Source organism: Ambystoma mexicanum, chromosome 9 (assembly GCF_040938575.1).
Source record: "Ambystoma mexicanum isolate Mex_15411 chromosome 9, UKY_AmexF1_1, whole genome shotgun sequence".
Lineage (NCBI taxonomy): Eukaryota > Metazoa > Chordata > Amphibia > Caudata > Ambystomatidae > Ambystoma > Ambystoma mexicanum.
Genome location: NC_090931.1, coordinates 371,068,438 through 371,087,928, shown reverse-complemented (window position 1 = coordinate 371,087,928; position 19,491 = coordinate 371,068,438). Strand labels below are relative to the sequence as shown.

General features: G+C 45.0%; 1 protein-coding gene across 1 annotated transcript in view; it reads left to right on the top strand.

Annotated features, from left to right (window-relative positions):
- The first annotated feature begins 5,120 nt into the window (after positions 1 to 5,120).
- LOC138488079 (claudin-4-like) overlaps positions 5,121 to 19,491 on the top strand; it is a 229,215-nt gene continuing 214,844 nt past the window's right edge. The window contains exon 1 of the mRNA XM_069614824.1: positions 5,121 to 5,202. The gene's annotated coding sequence lies outside the window, so the exon portion shown is untranslated. The remainder of the gene's footprint in view (positions 5,203 to 19,491) is intronic.

Here is a 19,491-nt window from a genome sequence, read left to right as displayed (position 1 = left end):
AACCTTGGGAATAGAAAGCGTAAGACACCGGAAACCAGGTTGAAGAATCCTGCACTGTGTGGTGGAGGTACCTGGGGCCCTTCTGTGTTGATAATCAAGGCGGGCAGAATCGCCTGCTGCCATGGTACTGTCCTTGGCTCCTACAACGAAGCAGCGCCAGTGAAATCAACACAGTGGGTGAGTTGGGGAGACCTATACCAGACCAGTCTGTGTTGAAGCTAAGGTTGAAAGTGGCAACATTGTATGGTGAGTGCTGAAGGAAACCATGTATGAAACACATGTGATAACCAACACAAGAAAACTTGAGCAACAGATGAGTGATTGAACTTTGAAACCAAGATACAATACCTTTAACACGTGCATGCTCATTCAAAGTTCTCTCTAAGGCATCCAACTGAGAGTTGACAAAGGTGAAAGAGTGGCGAAGAACTGTGCATCGAAGTGGTCCTGCAACGGGTCAAGCAAAATCCTGTGCACAATCGAAAGTCTTCGATGTTGATACTGCCAAGTAGATGTCAAAGTAGATAAAGTTGGTCTGAGCCCGAACTAGGGAGATCAATTGAAAGCTTTGGGTTGAAGCAAGTTTGTGTTAGAGTGAATCAAATTGGTCAGAGCCCGGCAGAGGGGGGCTGATTGAACATTGTGTTAAAACGGATCTGAGCCCGGCTAAGGGGGATCCGGGGTGAACCATGAATCACCTGAGAAATTGGATACATGAACATCCTACGAGTATTGTGTTAAAGCGTATCTGAGCCCAGCTGAGGGGGATCCGAGGTGAATAGTGAATCACCTGAGAAATTGAGTATGTGTGAAATCCTAAGAGGAAAATAACGTATTGTTTGTGCCCTTTAAAAGAAGAGACTTTGAAAGGCAAAGAGACTTGGGCACGGAAGACCCTGGTGCTATTGTTTGAACTGCATCCTCATGCTAGAGAAGCCAGAGAATGTGCTAAGCTTCAGTGTGCCACTTTGCCCCGTGCTGAAAATGTGGGGAAAGGAGGCAAACAGCCTGAATGTCCTGACATAATTTCTTGAACACTTTTTTCTTTTACAGAACATTGTTTCCCACACTATTTGTATTAAGAAGTAAGGATTGGCAATAGGTTTTTTAGTATGGGCCATTTTGTTATTGAAAGATTAAAATAATATCGAGGCTTAATAACACACAATAGAAATACGCCAGTCATGAGTACTAAGGTACAAGTACACTTTATTTTAGAAGAACAGCTGTCTGGCTCTCAACACTCAGCAATGTGTGCTAGCAGACACCGTGAGATGAGAGAGTGCTGGACATTTCAAAAACATGGGTATTTATACATTTTTCTCACAATTCCAGAAACATCATCGAGCCCCTCTTCATGTAACACATTTACCTAGGGTACATAGCCTTTCCACATAACTAATACATGTTAAAACATTCTTGAACAACTGGTTGTTTTCTGTTAAACACTTCATATGTTTTTCAAACTTTGGACACAAAGGTAACCGTCCTTGTTTCATTTACTTATATTTTTCTACCATTTGTTCTTAAGTTTAAAGTCAGATTAGTTTCAAGGAGCGAAAACAAAGATTTCTGCAAAAGCACATGTTCGGCTATTCATCATTCTGTTTCGCTATTTGAATGGGGAAGACACTGTTGGTACAGATGGCATCTAAATTACTGATTAGCACGGCTCTTGTTTAACTCCAAGGTTTCCTTATTGCAGGACAAACAATCCACTTTAGCAGCTTCAGCATGTTTATCTACGTTGACACAGTACAAAGTTCATTTTGTTCTGCTGGAGCCGAAAACACAATTTCTAACATGGGACAGAAAGCAGGAGTTAATCAAAATGGCGGCTAACTTAAAACGGCGGCGTAGTCAGCCTATTTCAGGTTCATTCAAATGCGATTTACAGTGCAATGCGAATGTGCTTAGGTCAATGTTTACTATCAGATGGTATTCATGCAAAATACACTTTTACATTTTGACAAGACACCTGTAGGACTGCGTTATTATTATTATTTGATGGCCGTAGCTTGCTCCCATCTGTAGATTAAGGATTAGATAGGTGTTTTTTAAACCCAATTTGAAGTTCAATAAACACCATTGAACTGTGGTCACTTGTGTCTGTTTTACTGTTAATACCATGCCTTCCTTACATAATCTGGCGTTAATTCCGCCAGACCAATTGACGGTAACAGTAAATCTGTTTGGCGGTAGAGATACCACCGAACTTGTAATGAGGCCCTTAGTGTTTTTGCTCTCTACTGGCAGCCTATCCCAGAGAAAATCAGCAACTATTAACCCATTGCTGCTTTTCTCGCTATGTTATAATGTAAACACCCCACAGGGTGCCGCACACTGTTTGACCCAGCTATAGGCAGGGGTCTCCATACATAAGGTTGAGATGAGCCCCCCCACAAGCCCTGACAGATCTTCTGTCGGCCTTGGACATGCCACTTCTACACAAAGCCAAGAGATAATACCTATACAACTCATTCGTGGAAAGGCTAACCCTATGTGTCCTTTGATGGGTGGCAGCTTTTGTTCTCAAGCGTTGCAGTAAGAAAAGATAACTTTTGGCATCAGACCAGCCTGGTAACCCTTTACAAATAGAAGACCACAGGATACAAAGCTGCATTGCTTCCTCCCCATGGTCATTTGCTTGGCAGAGCTATTGAGCATTTACAGTACCCCTAAATTAGTCTTCATGGCCGAGTTGTTGGGTGTCACTCTCTGTTGGGACTTTGATTGCTGAGAGGAGAGTAACTCCTCTGGGTGGGGGCCACAGTAATGCGGCTCAGGTTACATCCTGTTGCTGGAAATGGATGCCAGTGAGGGGGCGTAGATTTCAGAGATTTCCCAGCCTGCATCGCTTCTCTCAAAGCCAGCAATCCTACCTCTCCCTGATCACATATGGACTGGGTGGTGGCACTCAAGGTTTTGTGTGTTATGCATCCTCATTCCTGAAAACGAGGAAAAGGGTGCTTTTTGAGTGATAAAGGTATTTTGTTTTGTTGCTGTTGTTGCAGATATCTTTGAAGTCTTATCTTTTATTACCTGGCCGGGGCAGACATAAGTGTGAAATGGAGAATGCTAAAGGCCGCTTTCGTTGACAAGTCACGGCTCACTGGGAAGGGGCCATTAGCATTCCAAAGCCCCTCATTCTGTGTGTACTCCACAGTAAGCACTTGCACCACATTAACCTGATTTTTGGTTTTAGCATTATTTTGTAGCACTTTAGCACCCCCTAATACCAAAACATTGCTATTGTAAGAGGAGTTTCGGAGCAGTCTTGTGTTGGTATGGCATTGGCCGTCACTTACGGTATGAAACGGCTGAAGCACCAGCAGTGCCTTCATTTGTTTCCAGGAGGGCTGTGCTTCTGCGATTTCATACCGTAAGCGTCGATGGTGTCGAGATTCACAGCATTGAAGAAACATCTGTCTTGTTTTCTCTCTCTGCTGGAACCGACACTGGTTGGCTTAGCTGTGCACCATCCAAAGGATCCCCTCTCTTGCTCATTCCTTGCGTGCTTGCTAGTTTCATGCTTAATAACACCCTATGCAAACCTGCATACAACTCAACTTCTCTCATGTACTCAGTCAAAGCATTATGCCCCACTTGTAAGACCCTTAATCCGAGGGTCTTGTTATATGCGATAAAAAGCAATGGGCCCTTTTCCTTGATACAAAACTAGTCTACTGTTCCTAGGCACTCCCCCCCACCCATGTTGTAATGAATGCAGAAGTGGAGAGCCGGGCTGGAGTGATGGCAATTACCAGAAATCGGTTATTTTGTTTATCTCTACAATAGCCTTCTAAGGCTAGTAATGTACATCTGCTGGAATCGTACAAAGCAGGCATTTCAGGATTGCATTCACATTTGTCAGTGAGAAGGTGGCTGAAATCGTATCACCGGCAGTGCTCTTGCAAGTACACTTGTCCATCATTTGATGGGAAAGGTCAACCAATAGCTGTGTTAAACCTTAACAGAGGTGCTGTAACTCGAACAAACATCAAACACACGTCCGCGAAGCGATAACCTGCTGTATTGCTGTCTTCCTTCTTCTTGCTGATAGATTTTATCCATCAGCAGTGATTATTGGATACCGAGGCTTGAGCCTCATTACTCCATCTTCTCGGGTTGAGTATATACTCGTGGGTTAGGATTCTTCATGGTCTGTGCGGACTTCTCAAAGGAGGCCTGGTTTCACAGGGTGTTCGCCGTGGGTAGCGGTCTACACTGATGTATTGCCTTTACAATGCCACCTTGCATCCTTGCACCGTAGAGCTCTCCTCTACCCCGGCCACATGAGGAGAGCATGGGCACAGCAGCTGCAGAGAGCGAGACTGTGAGCAGCCGGGATTTACTGTTGACTTTAATATGTAACAATCAAGTGGCCCACAGTTGCAAACGGCAATTCATTCCTTTTGTGAGAGACTGAATAGTACCCAAAGGGTAGGTTTTGACGAAAGGTGATGCAAATTGTGTAATTTAAAGAATATTCAGCACAAATTGTCAAAACTACTAGCCGCATAGTGAAGTAACTCATCAACTTGGCCCGCGTAGGACAAAAAAGTGGCCCATTTTGACAAAGAAAATGTCCCACAGTAGCATTTTGCTTTTTTCGTTCAGACATTGGCCTATTGCCCTCTAGGCCAGTCCGAGCCTGCACACACAGAATATTCTATTAATTGGAAAGGCTCATAAAACAAATGTCATAATGGCGAGCGAGCATCTGAACGCACGGAGAACTCTAACTTGTGAATGACTACCACCTCTTAACATGTAGCGCTTTTATTGTAAGTGGCGGCAGTAACTTAGCACTGCTCCTCAAAATTCACCCAAGATACAGCAATTTACTGTAGAGGGAATCATGCCATCCAACTTTGCATTGAATAGGTCTATCTGCTGGCCTGCTTGCTTCACTTGGGTGCTGTGAATGGTGTGTGTAGGTTCAAGACTTGCTGATATTTCAAGTGCGCTGAAGTGTATACATAGCCTAGCGCCTGTTATTTGGGGCTTTATCCCTTTTCTAGTCGCTAGCACTATGCAAATAGGGGAACTTGGGCACATGGTGCGTCGGAGCTAGCGCATTGCAGCAGATCACACAGTTTATCATCATCTTTTCCTTTGCAGGAAGCTTTGAAGGCTACAGAAGCATTGGCTCAGGATCAAAAGTGGATGCACCACATACGGAAGCTCCTTGAGGCACAGGTACTCCACCTAACTGTCGTTGCATGTCTACTTGCAATACCAAATGCTTTAAGATGCACAATTTTCAGACAGATTTTACCCCCGAAAAAACTCCTCTTTGGGTACTTCTCAAACTGCTAGTCACTTAAGGAACGATTGGACATTTACAACTGTGGGCCACTTTTTCATTGGTGCCCGAGCCAATTTTATGCCTCTGTCCCACCCTAATGTTAAAGGCTAAAAGTGTTCTCACCGCTGGAATTAATTAAGCAGGAAACTCTGTGCAATTGTTTGATGTTGCAATAGTGTTGATAAGTGCTGCGTTTAGTCATTGTGAACAGAGAGTGGGATTGTTTCAATTTGGGGGATTTTGTTTTGATCACGCATAAAAACCAGTGCTTAGCTTCCGTTGGCCTTTTTCAGTTTCAGCTATTAGGTTGCACTAAAGCGCCACCTATAAGTTCCCCCCCTGCCCGCGATCTGAATGACACCTGGCCTAGTAGGATCGTTGTCTGTCTCCCCTTGTTCGCCCCCTGCCTCATCGCGCCTTGAAACACTTGTGTATAGGCGCGTTACAAATGCCATATCATATCATAAATGCCATATCATATCATAACGATTGTATTACCGTACAGCTAGAGAGAAATGGCATATGAGGAAGGACACAAAGCTTGTAGGTGTTGTTTGTTTATTTACCCACTCATTGACTGCCCATGGCTATGCTAATCCCTATGGTCATTCCCACCCACTTCCTCCTCCTACCTCTTCCCACTCACATCAGATCATCCTGGAATCTCTTTGAGCTAGCCTAATCAAGCCTTACCACCAAACGTTGTGTCTGCCAGTGACTTTTCAAAACAGTCTTCTCGTGTTAATAACTTAACTGGAGCTGTAAACGTGCCCCTGGTTTAATACACATTTCTTAACAAGTCTGCCTTCAGCCACTCGATTTATAAGCACCATGTGTGTCCTTCACTGAAGTCCTGTTAAAAACAAGCATTGGCAAAGAGAACAGTTTTGGGTTATGTATACATGTCAGGCATTTGCCAGGACCTGTTATTATAGCTATCAGGTAATAGTATCCCCATAAATAATGTCGGCATACATATAGTCACCGGGAAACGGCATAGGTGACATTATTTAGGGGGATAATATATGGGGTAAATGAAATGAGGGTTGCAGGGGTGTCACCCGCTCCATTTTAAAAAATGTGGGGGTTGCTGGGGTGTCCCCGCAGGTTCCATGGGGTAATATTGATGCAAAAAAAGGTGCCATTCTTGTATGGTGACGGGGGACATTATCACATGGAACCGTATTGTATGCACAGGCACTGGCACCATTTTGCAACGATGGTCAGTTAATAGCACTGCGGCATTGACTGACGTATGAGTTTCCCATGCCTACACCAAAGCCAAAACTGTTGGCATTGCCAATGCTTGTTTCAAACGGATGTATACAAATTGTTCGAACTACAATTGTTCGAATCACAATTGACCTTTGCACAATTGACCGAATTGTGAAGGTCAATTGTTACATATCTGCGGGGGGAAACCCCCCGCATCCCCCCTTTATATATATATATATATATATATATATATATATATATATATATATATATATATATATATATATATATATATAACCAAAGCAAAATATATATATATATATAACCAAAGCAAAATATATATATATATATATATATATATATATATATATATATATATATATATATATATATATATATACGGTCAATTGTGCAAAGGTCAATTCGGACCCTTGACTTTCGATCAATTGGGTCATTTGAACAATTGTGTTCGACCAATTTGGGTAATACCTTTCAAACTAGTCTGCGACGTGTCTAAGTTGACATGGAAACAGCGAGGTAATAATGCATACACACTTGCACATTTTATTCAGAAGATGCGTGTGCCAAACAATTCCGGGAGTGAAGTAGGGCAATACACAGAGCTGTCTGGTTGTCCTGTTCAGGTTAGTAAATGTCACACATCAGGGTGTTGCAATTATTTTACGGACTCTTTGATTTCGGAAATAAGGGGTGTTTAAAATGAACGTTGAAAACAAGTAAAGGGAGTGTTTTAAAAAATTGGAGAGGCACAACTTTAGACTGAGGGTGCCAGCACCGGGCATATGGACCACAGGAAGAAGAGCACTCCAGCTCCCCATTCTGACCAGCTTGCTGGTCTGCCGGCAGAATAGGGAACACGTGACAGTTTTGAACGAAGGTGCACAGTGTGTGATTGTTTCGTTGAAATGAGCTGTGCCTGGCTCTCTGTCCAAAAATTGCCTGTCTGCTGTCTTATACCTGCCAAAAAGGCAAGTGTGTCTAGACCGCCTTGAATGTCCATTTGTGCTCATTTCATTGTTTTGCTGGCCCGCACACATGCTAATTTAGTATGTTCTTTAATTATTTTGTAGACTTTCCCTGAAGGATCCTACCTTTGCTTTTAATTGATCACCCCTCTCTGTCTCCCTCTACTGCTTCTAGTGGCATCAGAGTTTGACGGCCACCATCTTGGTTGGGCTGGATCAACGCAGGAGGTGACTTCCTGCTTACGGCCTTTGTGGCATGTTCCGCCCCGCCACTATGCACCTGGATTCCCTGTTGTGTGATGAAGGGAAGCCCAAGGCAGCGAGTCTCAGCCATTTCTAGACGAGGGAAGATAGCTGGATATCCAGAGTTGTTCCTCACCAACTCATCCACCTTCCTCATCCTCTCATTTCCACTCACGCCGTGCTCCTGTCCTGTCCCCATCCCACCAGGTACCCTGTTACTTATAGAATCTCTAGGAATCCCTTATCCCTCTAATCCTCCAATCCCATATTTCTATCCTTCTGATGCCACTGCATCACATTCCCCGCCATCTTGTTTCATGATTCACTGCCACTCCCTTGTGTAATTCTAGATAGATGTGCATGACTTAATTCCTAATTACCATCTGGATTCGGTTTTCTTAACAGAGCGTTGGCCACTCTCCTTGGTTCATGCTATCCCCAACAAATATTGCATTTTTTAACTTAGTTACCTATCTGCTTTTTCTGTGCTGTGATTGTTTGCAAAGATAGCCTGTGTCTTTAATTGCTTCCCCTTTCTTTAGGTGCATATATGGAGTCAATGGGGCTCATTACGAGTTTGGAGGTAGCCATGCCATTTTTAGCGGCATGGCTACCTCCAAACTCGGGTCCGGATCCCACAAAAGGCGACTTCCCTTTTGCGGTACCTGGACCCGGTACATCCCCATTCCCATTTGAGACCCTATCGGGCTCAATGGGAATGGGGTGATGCTAACAACGGGCCTGTTAATGACGGGCCCGTTGTTAGCATCCTGGTCTGCTAGCATGTCCCGCTAAGGACGTCTGGTCTGGCCAGGTGTCAAAGCGGGACCTGCTGCAGACCTCATAATGTGGCGGCCCGGAATGAATGGTGCCGGTCCCTTACCAATATCATCTTCCTTGCATCACCTTCAGTCAACTTTCATCATCCCTTCCCCCCTGAAGCACTCCCTTGTGCACCCTCTTCTAAAGAAACCCTCTGCAGACCCTTCCTGCCCGGCTAACTATCGCCCAATCTCCATAACTCCCTTCCTGGGCAAGCTCCTGGAGAAACTGGCCATCTCCCACCTTAATCTCCACACTGAATCTGTTGGTTCTCTTCATGACCATCAGTCTGGCTTCAGAGCTGCCAGAAGCACGGAAATTGCTCTCTTGAACATCCGTGAAGACCTGCTCACCAACCTTGACTCTAATACCCCGTGCGTTCTCATCTTGCTTGACCTCTCTTCTGCCTTTGACACTGTCAACCATGCATCCTGTTCAACCGTCTCTGTGATAACCTGGGTATCACTGGTCAGGCTCTGGCGTGGCTGACTTCTTTCCTCTCCAACCGACTCTCCCAGGTCCAACCTGGGTCCTTCCTGTCCGACATCTTTTTCTCCACCTGTGCTGTCCCCCAGGAATCTAACCTCTCTCCCTGGCTGTTCAACCAATACCTGGCACTCCTTGCCCACTGCATCGACGCTCTCTGTCCCAAATTTCAGTGCTATGCGGATGATACCCAGCTCATTTTCAGGCTACCGTCGGCCTCCTCCTCTCCTTCCCTCTTCTCTGACTGTCTGTCTGCCATCCAGCAATGGTGTGCCGCCAACGACCTCTGTCTTAAGGCCAGTAAGACTGAGATTCTACTCATCGGCACACACACTCCCTCCTTCAATGCAGCTCTCTGGCCGGCCTCCCTTGGCCCTCTTCCTACTCCCACCTGCAAGGCTAAAAACCTCAGTCATCTTCAACTCTACACTCTCCTTCTCTCCTCACATCTCTGATGTCTCTAAGAAGTCACACTACCAGATGCACCTCCTTAAAGGTATTCTCCCTTTCCTCTCCTTCCCCCAGAAGCTCACTGTCTCCAGAGTCCTGGTCCTCTCTAAGCTGGACTATTGTAACAGCCTCTATCTAAATCTGCCTGCCTCTACTCTCCACCCTCTGCAACTTATCCAGAACAGGACTGCAAGACTTGTCCTTGGCCTCAAGCCCAGTGATCGTATCTCTCCAGGACTGAAAACTCTGCACTGGCTCCTAGTAGCTGCGAGGATTAAGTTCAAAACCCTCTGCATTGTCCACAAGGCCTTCTGGGGTCTGGGGCCACAATACCTTCAACTCTCTCTTCTTAAATATCTTCCTTCTCGATCTCTTCGGTCATCCGCCTCCAACTCCCCAGTGTCAGTCGCTTCTCCAAGCTCGGCTTTCTCTCCCCCTCTCCCCTGCTCTTTTCTTGACTGAAACTGCTCGGGTTACCTGGCCACCCTTTCTGATCTCTGGCCCAGGCCCCGTCAACTGCCCACTTTCACTGCCTCCCTGGCAACCCCTGCACCTGGGGACCATTGTTCTGTATCCCTACAGTCCCCTACAGTCCCCCTACCAGCACTTTTGTCTGCACTTCCTTGCACTTGCCACCAGCTTGCCATTTATTTATTTTCTTATTTATTCCACTTTTTCCCCATGTACTGCACTTTCCCCTCTCCCTACACCCGCGCACTTTTCCTTTTCCCCCCTTCCCATGCACTTGCGTGATCTGAATGACACTTGGCCTAGTAGGATTGTTGTCTGTCCTCCTTTTGTCCCCCCCACTTGCCTTGTCGCGCCTTGAAACACTTGTATATAGGACCTCCCCTCGCTTGATGCTTGCCAAACTATTTTCCACAATGATGACCTGTTAAGACTCTTAATACCTACCAGTCTGCTATGTCCTTATTTTCACAGCTATGCCAACACAGGTTTCGGCTCTAGGGACATTTTCAAAGATTAAATTGTTTCTGCCAGTATGCTAGCATGCTACAGGATTGAAAAAAGAAAGAAAATTAAGTATATATGAGGTGTTTGTGGTATTCCATCATAGAATTCATAGATAAAGTTGTCTACTGTAATACATTGTTCATATAATAATTAGGTTAAGTCCAAAACCTTACCCTTAAATATCTCGGTTGTGAAGTCACCGCTTGCATAGAAAAAGCATGTTCAGCTCCGTGTCACACTAACGCTATGTCTATTGCTTCATTTCAACTAGTCCAACTACAATGGCAATGCAGGGCACACAGTGCCCGCGCCGAAGACTGCAGTACGAAAAACAAACTCACACAAAAAAACCACCTGTTGGCTCCATGGTGGCCCTTTATGAAAGCCACCTCCATGATCTAATGAGTGGGGTTGATAAACTCCTTCCTACCCGCTTCACATGTGTGATTAGAACGCGGATCCAACCAGAATCGAGTGCACATGTGTTAGAACAGCAACAACATAATTGTTCGGTCTCACGTTATGTATCCCTTTCCCAGTTCATGAAAGCCTCATCAGCATACATTAGTTGGTATGGGGTTTCCGAAGGATATCCTGTGATCGCTCTCGGATTACCCACAAATAGGCATTTTTCGTGGATCGGTTGTCTCTTTGTAAGCTGATCATCATTCTTGGTTCTTACAAAACGTTAGGACACATGTAGTAATTAAACTTTTGCTAAATTATTTGAAGTCAAAAAATATTACATTGTTTGTTTATAGTATTCATCCAGGTCAGTCCTTCATGAAACATTTCAACCATCACGTATATATCAAAGTAAAACAACTATATATTTTTCATTGACGAACCCAATTCTTATTGAGGTGTTGGGTTCCAGTATATCGTGATGTAGGTTTTTGTGGGAAGCATAGGTGCCTTGCATGGCCCCCATAGTTCAATGCAATTCAATCACCGGGCAATAGAGACGCATCAGTTTACAGGAATCCGCCACCCAGATTGAACGGTGCAGAAAGGGGGCGCAGGCAATGATGCCTCAACAAGAGAACCAGCTGCAAAAGATTGGAATTCAATACCCTGGCATTTGAAATAAAATTAGCGGCACCCTGCATTTAAATGATGGAGATTCACAAGCAATGCCCAGAAACGTGCGCTCGCCATAATAACCTCATAATATTCAGACTACCCGAGGGCATTGAGGGTCTGGTGATTGACCATTAATAGCTTAGTACCCGTTTGTTCTCAGAGCCTCTTTCAGATACTGTTTTTGGTCCCAACCTAAGATAGTGTCTTCAGGTTTTCCACGGTTAAGGTAAAATGCAGAGTGAAGCCTCACTATATTATTCTGAACTTTTGACATACCTTACTAAAGACAAGTGTTTTGCAATATGTAGGGAGAGAACGAATATTGCTTTGAGGACCAACTCCTGCCAACTAATGCCAGAGTCTCACAGAGTCTCACAGGTCTCTGACACCTCGCCAGTCCTCTTGCACTTCCCTCCGGGCCTGCACTTGCCTCATTGCTACTGCACTTGTTCAATGACCCATGAGAATGGTCATTCTCTCAGCAATTACCCAGATTCTTTCTGACCCCTTAGTGCACTTGATTCCCCCCATAACCCTCCTCCCCTCTCCTGTACTGTCTGCGCGTTGCATGATCTGATCTTACCATGCCTCGAAGATCGTCCATCCTCCCTGTCTTCCCTCCTTGCATGGTGGCGCCACAATGCACTTGGAAAAACTGCAGAATTGTCATCAGACTTATTTGCTGTTATCTACATTGTTGAACTATATGCACTTACTCTGCCTGTGCAGACTTGTATCGTTCAGAAATTCAAGGGCACTGAATGGCTGTTGTTTTATCCCCTTGTTCCCTCCCTCCTTGTGCGCTTAGAAACACTGCCTTGTGTATAGGTGCTCTACAAATAAAAATTACCATACCATACCAGATGAACGTCCTGGAGCCACCAAGCATAGAAGGGAACTCAAGTGTTTAATTGCAGGATTTGTGAAGATTGTTGCTGAGGTCTTTCGTCAGTGCTCCATCAGACTCAAGGTCAAGGGTAGAAACGATACTTAGATTTGACCAAAGAAGAGGTGGGTGGGTGCCACGCGTGTTAAGTTGAAGCATACAGAGGTGGTTATCAGGCTGAATCTGCACAGTAGGAGACTCATTCCCTGAATGCAAGAACACATGTTTTCCCTTGGTAGGGTGACCAGATTTCGAGAAAAAAAAAGGACAAGCCACTGACATAGACGTAGGACTACAGCTTCAGCAGTGAAACTGTAGTCCTACTTCTATGTGGGTGGCCTGTCCCGTGTCATGTTGCAGCGTGGGTGGTGTGGGGCTAGTTAATATTAGAGGAAATGATGGCATTGTACCTCATTTAAGGCAAGACCTTCAGGAGCATAAAGCATCGAAAAACAAAAGTATGAATATCTTTGTCTGATCTAGTTCATGGTCACCACCTGCTGGATGTCCCACACTCTCTTTTCACATACAGAAGAGAGTAGTCATTCCATTCAAGTCCTCATCAGCAAAAATCTTGGATTGACTTTACTTTGTGAGTAGGGATTGGGAACAATTTGCTGTAACGTCTTATTTGGGTGTTCCTTTCTCTCATCACTTGCCTTGGTCTAACTCTCTTTGCTGAAGGTGTAAGGCTTATACTAACCGACAGTGGATGTTCAATCGAAACATTCCTAAAAGGTTAACTTTTGCCCGTAGGTGGTTAACTCTTTTGCTGACTATGTTTTACTTAATTGGAGCACAGCCTGCTGCATTATAATCCGGGATGCCCTTGAGCATAACAAAAGAGGTGATGTCTGGAAGCTTTAGAATTAATCTTAACCTCTGGCATTGCTCTGGGCAACCCTCCAGACCATTGTTCTTTGCCTGCCAAGCTTTTTCAAAAGGGGAAAGACCATATGTGATTTAGGGTTGGTCCCACCCCAAAAGGCGCAGTCCAACCCGAACTTCTTGGTCGCATCCCTTCTACATGAGACCGCAAGCATCCCCAAATATGCTTCGGCCTCATTGGTCCCCATCAGTGTGGAGTACCTTGGGTCTCTAGGCCCAGCAGGCACGGGACCCACATCTGGGGATGCCCGTCCCACTCTGGCGATGACAGCAAAACAAAAGAGTTGATGGCTGGAAGGTTTAGAATTAATCTTAAAGTCAGGTATTGCTCTGGGAAACCCTACAGACCATCATTCTTCACCTGAGCAATGCCAGAGTTTAAGATTAATTATAAACCTTCCAGCCATCAACTCTTTTGTTTTTCTCTGGGGTGCCCTCAAGGCATGCATTAGAGGTTTTGTAATATCTAATGTCACCCGACTGGGTAAAACAATGACCAACTCATTAAGTCCATTAGGAAATTAAAGCAAGATCATAGCATGTTGCTGTGTACTGGCTGGTGTGACAACTTTATAGTTCAGCATTTAAACTGACATTGGCTAAGAGCATTGATAAGTATTGAGGCCGAACTTTTTTTTACGATCATCTAGAAGTATAAGGTTTGAGGCTGGAGAGAAGATACTTGCCTCACTTGCAAAATATCGAGCTTCTGAGAATACAACCCCTAACATTATAACTTAATCTCATAGATGAAAAAAAACAGAAATATGTTTTTCCAATGTTATAGTCAATTGAAATCATCCAATTCAAATCCTCCATGCCTTGAACTGAACAGTTTATCTCTAGCAACATTATTCTCACAGGGTCAAATGCCAGAAATGGAAATGACGTATGCGTTTAAAGTATCTCTCAGTGTCAACGCTGCAGGTCAAGGTGGACTCCTGCCAGAATTTGCCTGGATTTTGCTGCCAATATTCTTAAAGGTTACATCATGAATAATATGAGAAAGATCATAGCAACAAGCCAATGGCCCTCATTAGGACTCCGGCGGAAAACCATGGTGCTATTAGCACCATGGTCGATGCCGGAGTCTGCCATGGCGGAATGGGGAATTACCACCCCATTCCAAGGTTGGCTGGGCGGTAATTCCCCATGCAACCATGGCCCTTCCCCATTCCCATTTTTGCCCCATAGGACATAATGGGAATGGGGAAGGCCGTAAGTACGGTACCACAAATTGCGGTACCGTACTTACCTCGAGAGTCCCTTTGCGGGCCCCTACTTTAACGGCTGGTCTAGACCAGCCGTTAAGGTCGGGTCCCGCAAAGGGACCTCGTAGTAAGGCGTTAAGGGTTTAACGGCGCCGACACCTTTTACGGCGCTGTTAACCCCTTAACGCCAGGGTCCTAATGAGGGCCAATATTGTCATTTTCCCCAATAGAGCAGGAGTCCTATGTTAGTTTCCTCATACCATCCTATCTCGTGGTTAAATGTGGACAAAATCTACTTCAGGTTATTCCCCAACTCTTAAACCACGTTTTCTTAAAGGTGATTAAGGAAGATCAACATGGCTTCATTCCTCCTTTGGTCAACAACTAAGCATACAAATGTGGCTTTCCTGATTACCTAAGGGACTACCAGATGAACTTCCCTCTCTCATGCAACTTTATAGACACAGAAATGGGACGTTCTTCTGGGCAGCCATTTTCACCAGTAGTTTTTCTGATAATTTTACTCACATGATTCGAAACTCCTATCATGAACTGGGCACTGTTGCTGTTGAGAACATACAGGTAGATTTCTTCCCTGTCTCCTCTGGAACCTGACAGGGGTGTCCAATATCTCCACTCTGTTTCACCTAAATATAGAGACCTATCCCTAGAGAATTTTCCAGATCTTCGTGAAGAAACCGAAAAAAAATAATGAGGCCGAAAAAAGCAAGGGTTTTTTGGTCGAATAGTGAAAAAGTTTTTTGGGATCCTATCACTTTTTTTTAATAATGCAGAGGGAGGCACCCACACCCCTCCACTTCCCCCTACCTTAATGTATACCCTTACCCCACCCCCATATATTTTTTTATAAAAACGTGCAAAAATCCTGCAAATATTCGACTAAAATAACTTGATCTTTTCAGCCTCGTTTTCTGATTCGGTTTTTCTGGACATTGCCAATTTTGCCAAGAGCATGTATTTTAAAGAGGCAGGACTGTCAGCTCCGGTATGGAGAGCGTTAGAAAATATTAACTATCTGCGAACAAGGCAATCTGACATTCCTGCCTCTGTACCCCGGAGTGTGCCGGTCCGGTAACAGCAGTGCCGCTAGGCTTCCCAGCACCATTGTTACCGGACCGGCACACTAGTAATGAGGCCCATATGTCTTTTCCAAGGTCTACTATACGCTGTCAATTTCAGTCTGCAACATGAAATTGGCATTCTAATTGTTTGCAATATCTATGCGCACCTGCTTCTTTGTAATGCTTACTAGCTTTAATTTGTGAGTGTTGAAGCTATTATACTTGCACTTCTGTTTTCTGTTAAAGATTCCACTCCGCCACTCCGGAATGTGCGGTATGCGGAACTCATGCACGTAATCTTCTAGAGGCAGGGGTTATGTTGGCTACTGCTCACAGAAAGCAGGTCTGCCGGTCCTGGTGATCTTCTACAAATATTTGAGTTTAATGATAAGAGCCCGCCCCCTTCCCTTGTTCACGTGAAGCTTCATAGATCTTCTAAGATAGCGACTCGATTATCCTTGTTCTTCTTTTTGCTTTCTTTCTGTGAGCGTTTATTGACACCGGCATGTGAAAAAGTACAAACAGAAAATGTAGAATGTATTTTTGTTTTTACAAAGAAAAATTGGAGTTTCTACAAGGTTCTCTGCATGGCCCGATGTGCCCTTAACAGCATGGGTCCTGTTTTCATGAGAAGACATTTCTCCTGCATCATTTCTTCTGTTCATCTACCAATAGTGGCAGACAGGCACTACACCAGACCACTTATATTACATTACATTACATCACCAAGCCCGCCATCCGCCACCTGGCTCGCTGTGGTGGAGTCCAGCGCATCTTAGGCCTCACCTACGAAGAGACCCGGGGCGTGCCGAAGGTCTTCCTGAAGAACATGATCCGGGACGCCGTCACCTACACCGAGCACGCCAAGGGGAAGACGGTCACCGCCATGGATGTGGTCAATGCCCTGAAGCGCAGGGACGCACCCTGTACGGATTCGGGTGTTGAAGCTCTTTGACGCACTCCACCTGTGCATAAGAGATGTATAAATGAACAATAAATAAATAAAATAAAAATCTTCCCTTAACCTACGATCTGTACCCCACTTTTGGTGGAACCAAAGGTGGATGGTCCTAATGGGTCCTGAACCCACACATTGGAACTCTCTCTTCCACTGATTTAAGCCATTGAGTATCGCATAACATTTCCCTGAAGCTACAAAGGCCCAGCAATTCAATATTTTATGATCCCACCCCTTCTGTACCAGGGCTACCATATTAGTTCTATCTTTGTGCTATGAGAACCCTCTTTTCTGTGCCATGGTTTGTTTGGGAGGGATTCCATGCACACTTCATTGTGCATCCCCAATAGGAAGTGTGTCTGGATTTCATGCACACTGCTCTGCTGTATGCAGTGACTGTACGCTGCTTCGGTGTACCCCATGCAAGGAACTCTGGCGTGGCTGGCTCTCGCTGGTTTATGAATTCATACCACAGAGGGTCCCGCTCATTACGCAATCATTGCAGCATGGACTTGAAATGGAGTGTGTTAAGCAGATTGAAGTAATCAAATGGAGAACAAGTAACATGAGAGAAACACATTGTAAATGAGCATTGGCGATGCTAACAGGTCAGGCTTTTGTGTAGGCAAGGAAAAGGCACTTGCCGGAAATTGGCGTAGTGGTAGTAACTGGCCATTGATAGTGCAATAGTGCAAAATGGTGCGAGTACCTGGGTATCTAATAGTGGTGCATGCCAAATGCCTAATATGTATAGACAAGCCAAAACTGTTTGCTTTGCCAATGCTTGTTTTAACAGGACTTCAGTGAAGGACATGCATAGTGCTTATAAATCGAGTGGCTGAAGGCAGATCTGGTTAAGACATTTTTATTACACCAGTAGCGGTTTACTGATCCAATTAAGTCATTAACTCTCAGAAGACTGCTTTGAAAAACACTGACAGGCACGCTGAGCGCAAAGTTTGATGTTAAGGCTTGAATAAAGCGAGCTCAAAGAGTTCTCAGGAGGAGATGTTTTGAGGAGGAGGGACAGGAATTGGTGTGAATGGCCATAGGGAGAAGCAAGCCATGGGCAGTCAAAAAAAACAAACAACAGCCACAAGCTTTGTGTCCATCCTCATATGCCATTTTCCTCTATTTGAATTTTAATGGAATAGTTTTGGCTTACAGGTGGCGCAAGCACCACTTAATAGTGCAACTAAAAAATAGCCACTGTGCAAGTGAAAATCTGTGGTCTTCGAGCTGTGTGGCTGGCTACTCTAGGTGTTCCTGGAGGATGTCTAGGGGGCACAAAGTTCTTTCAAAGAACAGCAGGGTGCCTGCTTTTAATAGTATATATACACGTCTTTCATTTCGGAAGGCCACCAACATTCTTTGTACTCAGGAGTAGGCTAGGTATACAATGTAACCAAGTATAATTACAAGTAACAGCGCCGCGATGCCTAGGGACTGCTTTGTGCGCTATACAATTGTAAGATAAATAAATAAATACATGTTTGGGAAGCACTCCTGGTCACTGCATAGAGAGATGCAGGTTTAATGAGCAGTAGAATGCAAAAACAAACCTTCTGGGCGTTTTTCGCCCAGTCCATAAAAGCTTACACTAGAAAGTTGAGAAACGGGAGCAATGCAGCGCGATGCAAGGCAAGTACAAAGTGCGTTTTTGCACGTGTGAGCTGTGTTCAGGTGTGAGGAATGTGAGGCGAGGAAAAACGGTCAGATAATATCCTCAGAAGGTACGAGACCCTGCTCTCCCACCCCTGACCTGTCGCCGGGTAGTGATCATGCTGCTAGTCTTTTGTACCAGGGTCAGCCGTGCTCATCAGACTCGAGGTGCAGCTCGCTCTTGCTGTCAAACCCTTCAAGAGTGTCTGCTCTTCCACAGCGCCCTCCTTTCCGTGTTCTTTTCTAGGTTTCGGGTTCAGCAGTTCAGGGGCTGTGGTTATTTCCACTGCTGGCTTTGCAATGCATCTGCCCTTTTCATGTAAAGGTTGCAAACAACACGCGGTGCAGTGACTCTGAGGGAGGCCAGGCGAGCGAGTTTTCAAGTGAGCATAGACAAAAGTGGAGCTCAAACAGGCCTTAATTGAATACATCGGCCTCCCCTTGATAAAGAGCTCCCGGGAGGTAGCTGGAAGATTGCTCCAGAAGCAGGCTTAATCTGAAAGCAGAAGTGCAGTGTCAGAGTAGGAAACACAACTCTGGAGGATAGCTCGGGGGGCAACGTGCTCGCCTTGGAAGCAAGAAAACATGTAACAACACAAGTTCGATCCCAGGGTCCGCCCTAGAAACCTCTGGGTGTTAAGCGCATTATAAATAACCAATCATGTCATGCCAATACTGGCTCGGTGCCAATGAAAAAGTGGCAAATGGCAATTCTTTTTTTACAGACTGTTTGAGTAATACCCATTTGTGTTTTGTTGGTAAAATGTGTTGAAAATTGTGTATTTTAAAGAACATTTGTTCAGTAACATTGGTCAAAACTAGGAGCTGCACAGCAGAGTGGCTCATCAAACTGATCCACTTGTGCCAACAAACTGGACAGGTGTTGGGGCTGCACTTCAGACTTTATCCTCTCCCGAGCCTTCAGAGGGGACACCGTGCCAGGAATGAAACACTTGTGACACAGTGCCTACCCGAACCGAGAAGCTATATGGCAAACAATCTCACATCTGACGCAGCACCAAGATGTTCTCCCAACCTGGAGGACTTCAGCCTCTGCTGTCAGCCTCTCGCTCCTCCATCTTCCCACTCTGAGAAAACCCCCAGGCAAATCAGTTGCAAAAGCCAAACCAGAGGGAACATGGCAAAGGCAATCATGGGCCGGGGAGCTGCATGAAACACTTGTGTATAGGCGCGTTATAAATGCCATATCATATCATATCATGTGTCGGCCAC